Here is a 6,866-nt window from a genome sequence, read left to right on the forward strand (position 1 = left end):
TAGGCTGGCCTGCCTACGATCCATCCTGGGTTTAATCAGGCTGGATTGTGTGAGGAGCTCACAAATCCTTGAAAGATCTGGACAAAGTCCAATTGATGAGCTTATACGGCAGGCAAGGCTGCGTTGTCTGGGTCATGTAGCCCGCATGCCCAGCCACCGCATGCCTAAACAGCTTTTGTTCAGCCAGATCGAGGGGGCTAAACGGGCGCGGCACGGGCTAGAGAAGAGATGGAGTGATGTGGTACAGGAGGACGTGGAGCTGAGTGGACTTGCCGATGACTGGTACCAGCGGTGTCAAGATCGGCCTCTGTGGAGGAGGCTCGTGAAGGACGCTACTGGGCAGTTGGAGGCAGTCGCCCTCCAGCAACAACGGAGGGCGGAGGAGCGACGCTCACAACAACGAGCGGAGCGCCGGGTGGCTAAAGCACAGCAAGTTGGTACAGTAGGGGGCACAGGTGGTGCATCAGCCAGTCATCTCGGTCATCTCGGTCAGTCGACCCGTGGCACCTGCTGGGTCTGCCCCGTGACCTCCTGCCAGCGGGCGTTCGACACTTCACGTGGCCTCAAGGTGCACATGGCCTGGCACAAGCGTCGTGGTGATGCCACTGCCACTTATGGCGAATGAGTGTTGTTGTTGTCTGTTGTTGTTGTCTGTTGTTGTTGTGTGTTCGTGTTGTTGTTGTGTGTTAGTGTTGTTGTGTTAGTGTTGTTGTTAGTATTGTTGTTAGTACTGTTGTTGTGTCAGTGTTGTTGTTGTGTGTTAGTGTTGTTGTGTCAGTGTTGTTGTATGAGTGTTGTTGTGTGTTACTGTTGTTGTGTTAGTGTTGTTGTGTTAGTGTTGTTGTTGTGTGTTAGTGTTGTTGTGTCAGTGTTGTTGTATGAGTGTTGTTGTGTGTTACTGTTGTTGTGTTAGTGTTGTTGTGTTAGTGTTGTTGTTGTGTGTTAGTGTTGTTGTGTGTTGTTGTATGAGTGTTGTTGTGTGTTACTGTTGTTGTGTTAGTGTTGTTGTGTTAGTGTTGTTGTTGTGTGTTAGTGTTGTTGTGTCAGTGTTGTTGTATGAGTGTTGTTGTGTGTTACTGTTGTTGTGTTAGTGTTGTTGTGTTAGTGTTGTTGTTGTGTGTTAGTGTTGTTGTGTCAGTGTTGTTGTATGAGTGTTGTTGTGTGTTACTGTTGTTGTGTTAGTGTTGTTGTGTTAGTGTTGTTGTTGTGTGTTAGTGTTGTTGTGTCAGTGTTGTTGTATGAGTGTTGTTGTGTGTTACTGTTGTTGTGTTAGTGTTGTTGTGTTAGTGTTGTTGTTGTGTGTTAGTGTTGTTGTGTGTTGTTGTATGAGTGTTGTTGTGTGTTACTGTTGTTGTGTTAGTGTTGTTGTGTTAGTGTTGTTGTTGTGTGTTAGTGTTGTTGTGTCAGTGTTGTTGTATGAGTGTTGTTGTGTGTTACTGTTGTTGTGTTAGTGTTGTTGTGTTAGTGTTGTTGTTGTGTGTTAGTGTTGTTGTGTCAGTGTTGTTGTATGAGTGTTGTTGTGTGTTACTGTTGTTGTGTTAGTGTTGTTGTGTTAGTGTTGTTGTTGTGTGTTAGTGTTGTTGTGTCAGTGTTGTTGTATGAGTGTTGTTGTGTGTTACTGTTGTTGTGTTAGTGTTGTTGTGTTAGTGTTGTTGTTGTGTGTTAGTGTTGTTGTGTGTTGTTGTATGAGTGTTGTTGTGTGTTACTGTTGTTGTGTTAGTGTTGTTGTGTTAGTGTTGTTGTTGTGTGTTAGTGTTGTTGGGTGTTAGTGTTGTTGTGTTAGTGTTGTTGTGTTCGTGTTGTTGTGTTGTTGTTGGGTGTTAGTGTTGATGTTATGTGTTGTTGTGTGTGTTAGTGTTGCCTATGTTGCGCCATATCAAGGCGCTGTCTTCTTACCCGTCACCACGCTCACAGGCCAATAGGGGGCAGCCGAGAGAGTGAGCGGGAGGTGTAGGGGTTACCCTCCCCCCCTCTCCCTCTGGGTACCACGTGACTGGAGATAGAGACCCCAGACCCCCATGGGGATGGGGGCTGGGGGTTGGGGGTCAACGGTTCATTCCAGAACCATCTGGAAGGTTTCGAGGGGAGCTGTGGCTATGGGCGGGTTAAGCCCCAACTTGTGTATTGAAGCCGGTCCTCTCAACGGGACCGGCAGTTGTAATTGTTTTTTTACCCTATTTTCTCGCAACAAAAACTGACGCCTTTTTTTTACAAGGAGTCATGTTTGCATTGACCACAATACTTGCGGTCGGAATGCAAACAAAAAACACAACTCTGATAATGTATGGCGTCATCTGGTGCAACACAATGTGAGACTAGGCTCTAAGAAAAGCTGTCTCGGGTGTGGACCAATCAATTTCAAGGACAAAGCATATATTATCAAAGTATGTTTTTTGTTTGCATTTTGACTGCAAGTATTGTGGTTAATGCAGACATGAATCCTCGTATAAAAAGGTTTCAGTTTTGTTGCCAGAAAAAAGGGGGAAACCCCTATTATTATTAAACATAAAAGCATCAATGGTCTAATCTCACGATCACGTGGTTAAACCAGAACAATAGGCAACATCCTCAAAATGGCAACATTCGTAGGGAATGCATTCTCGTCAACTGCGTATCAAAGAGTTATAAAACATAAACGATCGGATCTCACAATCACGTGATTAAATAGAACAATTGTTTGTTCCATGGTAACGTAACAATACACAATTCCCTTGTTATTGTGTGTGAATCATGCAAGCTGAGATCATTCTTAGCCCACAACCTGTAGAAGGTACAGTTACTACAAGTGAGTGAATATAAAGATCATCAAATATCCTTCTTTCTCCGTTATTATTTCTGAACAATAGCCCAAGTCCCACAACAATGTGGAGAACGGCAGGCTTGGTCCACAGTTATAGGGCGTTCAATCTGGATTTGAAGCTTTCGTGACTGCAGGAATCCATACTCTTTGCGTCTTTCGGTAAAGTCACGTAGGTAGAGAAATAAGTTAAAATAAAACAAATCACGACGTTTCGATCGCAACACAAGTGGTCGTCGTCAGGCCTAATGATGACCGCTTGTGTTGTTTTAGTTTATTTCTAACCACGTGACTTTACCGAAAGAACCAAAGAGTCGATCATTCTTTTTTTACCCTTCTATCTGGCAACAGTTTTGTTGCCAGATAGAAGGGCAACAGTTTTGTTGCCAGATAGAAGGGTAAAAAAACAATTATGATATTTTTTACTAGCAAAGGAGGTTCCAATGGTGTAAATGCTTACCACCGAGCTCTCATACTCCGATGGTGCGCTGTCTTTGAGTTGTGTGCCTTTTGGCGTCATCTGGTCCAACTCATGTGAAACTAGGCTCTAAGGAAAGCTGTCTCGGGTGTGGACAAATTAACTTCAAGGACAGTGCACACATTATCAGAGTTATGTTTTTTGTTTGCATTATGACTGCAGGTATTGTGGTCTATGCAAACATGACTCCTTGTAAAAAAAGGTGTCAGTTTTGTTGCCAGATGGAAGGGTAAAAAAACAATTATCATATTTTTTACTGGCAAATGAGGTTCCAATGGAAGTCCCACTGAGTTGCATAGTTCTTCAGCAGAAGCGACCTGGCTATCACAAATGATAGCTCAACAAAGCGGCTTATCATTGTGTGGAAATTTGTAGCAGCCAAATACTCTAAACGCGTGATGTCGACTCTAAATGTGAAGGGGAAAACCAGAGAAATCCACGCGACCAAGTGGGAGAGATGCAAACTATAAATATACAGCAGGCGTCAGGATCGGGAGCAAACCCACGACCTCCTATATACCAGGTGAGGTAGTACTGGTAGGAACGAAGTGGACCAGCCTACAATAGATGATTTCGTCCGTCCGTCCGATGTCCGATTAGGTGTAGCAACATCGCCCCCTACTGCAAACACTTGGCAGGACCCTACAAAAACCTTTAGACTCAGTGAGGCTTTCCTGGCTAAACAAGTGTAACATTCCCTTATAATGCCCTCAGATAGCTTTTAATTAAAACATTTAAATTAATGAGGCTTTCCTGGCTAAACAAGTGTAACATTCCCTTATAATTCCCTGAGATAGCTTTTAATTAAAACTTTGAAAATTAAATAAAAAAAACTCACAGCGCCCTAAAGCATACAGCTAGGCCTAAAGCCTAGAACTAGGCCTCAAAGTCTCCCTTCGTATCGTACCCCCGCGTGTGTGCAAGGGAGTTAATGTTTAACAATGTTACATTCCCTGATGCTTTTAAATAGAAACATTTAAATTTAAAGCTTTTACATGAATAATAAAAACATTTAAATTTATAATTAACTCACGGCAGCCTAAAGCCTACAGCTAGGCCTAAAGCCTAGAACTAGGCCTCGAACTCTCCCTTCGTATCGTACCCCCGCGTGTGTGAAAGGGAGTTAATGTTTAACAATGTTACATTCCCTGATGTTTTTCAATAGAAACATTTACATTTAAAGCTTTTACATAAATAATTAAAACATTTAAATTAAACATTAACTCAGAGCGGCCTAACGCCTACAGCTAGGCCTAAAGCCTAGAACTAGGCCTCAAACTCTCCCTTCGTATCGTACCCCCGCGTGTGTGAAAGGGAGTTAATGTTTAACAATGTTACATTCCCTGATGTTTTTTTTAAATAGAAACATTTACATTTAAAGCTTTTACATAAATAATTAAAACATTTAAATTAAAAAAATTAACTCAGAGCAGCCTAACGCCTACAGCTAGGCCTAAAGCCTAGAACTAGGCCTCAAAGTCTCCCTTCGTATCGTACCCCCGCGTGTGTGCAAGGGAGTTAATGTTTAACAATGTTACATTCCCTGATGTTTTTTTTAAATAGAAACATTTACATTTAAAGCTTTTACATTAATAATTAATACATTTAAATAAAAAATTAACTCACAGCGGCCTAAAGCCTACAGCTAGGCCTAAAGCCTAGAAGTAGGCCTCGAACTCTCCCTTCGTGTCGTACCCCCGCGTGTGTGAAAGGGAGTTAATGTTTAACAATGTTACATTCCCTGATGTTTTTCAATAGAAACATTTACATTTAAAGCTTTTACATAAATAATTAAAACATTTAAATTAAACATTAACTCAGAGCGGCCTAACGCCTACAGCTAGGCTTAAAGCCTAGAACTAGGCCTCACACTCTCCCTTCGTATCGTCCGATTCAGTGTAGCAACATCGTCCCCTACTGCAAACACTTGGCAGGACCCTACAAAAACCTTTAGACTCAGTGAGGCTTTCCTGGCTAAACAAGTGTAATAATACATGATGTTTATATTCCTTGGTTATTCGTTCCTACCAGCCCACCCTGCAGGGACCTGTTTGTTATGGTAAGGTTGGTGCGGCCAAAGCTACGGCTAGTCTACATAACAAAGGACTGAGCCTTTCACTATGGGAACCTCATTTGCCAGTAAAAATATGATAATTGGTTCTTTACCCTTCTATCTGGCAACGTCATCTGGTCCAACCCATGTGAGACTAGGCTCGAAGGAAAGCTGTCTCGGGTGTGGATCAATCAACTTTAAGGACAGTGCACATTATCAGAGTTATGTTCTTTTGTTTGTATTATGACTGCAGGTATTGCGGTCTATGCAAACATGACTCCTTGTACAAAGGTGTCAGTTTTGTTGCCAGATAGAAGGGTAAAGGACTGAGCCTTTGTTATGTAGACTGTCTGAGAGGGGGGGGGGGTGCCAGAGTTGTTAAAGTGTGGCTGCTGCTAATGGGACCGAGCCCCTGCCATGTAGATGGTTAAAGCAACAAATCAGGTCAGGAAGAAAACAGCTTCTGAAAAGGTTGCTACACTGCTCAGTGGACTTTACACCTATACTAATAGGGGGTTTTTCCTCTTTTTTTCTGGCAACCAAACTGACACCTTTTGCAAGGAATCATGTTTACATTAACCGCAACACTTGCAGTCAAATGCAAACAAAAAACAACACTCTGATAATTTATGCATTGTCTTTGAAACTGATTGGTCCACACCAGAGACAGCTTTTTTTAGAGCCTAGTCTCATATGGTGTTCGACCAGATGACGCCAAAAGGCGCACAGTTCAAAGACAACGCACTTACCACCTGTTAACAATATCACATTGTTACCTGCAGGAAAACTAAAATGAGTTTGCAGTTCCAAGAATGGTCACGTGATGGCGGCAAACGATCGAATTAAAACTAAGAAACTAAAAAACACATTCCTCCTGCGGAGGGAGCTGGTAGGAACGTTGGGTTGCTCGGTCAATGGCCAGTGTCAACGGCCAAGGCGTGGTGTATTCAGCAAATATGTCCGACTGTGAGGGCGGGCACAAGCCGGCGTGAGTAGGTTAAACGTTGAGTTTTATAAGGGCACCACGGGGTGACCAGCCCCTCCCCACCCAGCCCCACCCTCCCCACCCTGCCCACCCAGCCCCTCCCCACCCTCCCCTCTCCATCCAGCCCCACCCCTCCCTCCCCACCCAGCCCCTCCCCACCCTCCCCTCTGCACCCAGCCCCACCCCTCCCATTTTTGGATCCACGACGGACGGACGGACACAATAATCCCCTGTGGGCTGGTGGAACCAGGTGGTTCCTACCAGTAAAACTTTATTTCTTATTAGATTCGAAGCTTTGGTGACCGCAGGAATTACTTTTTGGTCCTTTCGGTAAAGTCACGTGGAAAGAAATTAAAATAATATAATAATAGAATACGACGTTTCGATTGCAACACAAGCAACCATCATCATCAGGTACAAATGAATGAGAACTCGATTTGAGAGAGAGACAAAACGTAGACACGGAGACACACGTAGACAGACACAGACACACAGACACACTCTGTCTATCTGTCTGTGTCTCCGTTTAGTTCAGACAGACAGACAGACACAC

Source organism: Lampetra planeri, unplaced genomic scaffold (assembly GCF_965212315.1).
Source record: "Lampetra planeri unplaced genomic scaffold, kcLamPlan1.2.h2 scaffold_266, whole genome shotgun sequence".
Classification (NCBI taxonomy): domain Eukaryota; kingdom Metazoa; phylum Chordata; class Hyperoartia; order Petromyzontiformes; family Petromyzontidae; genus Lampetra; species Lampetra planeri.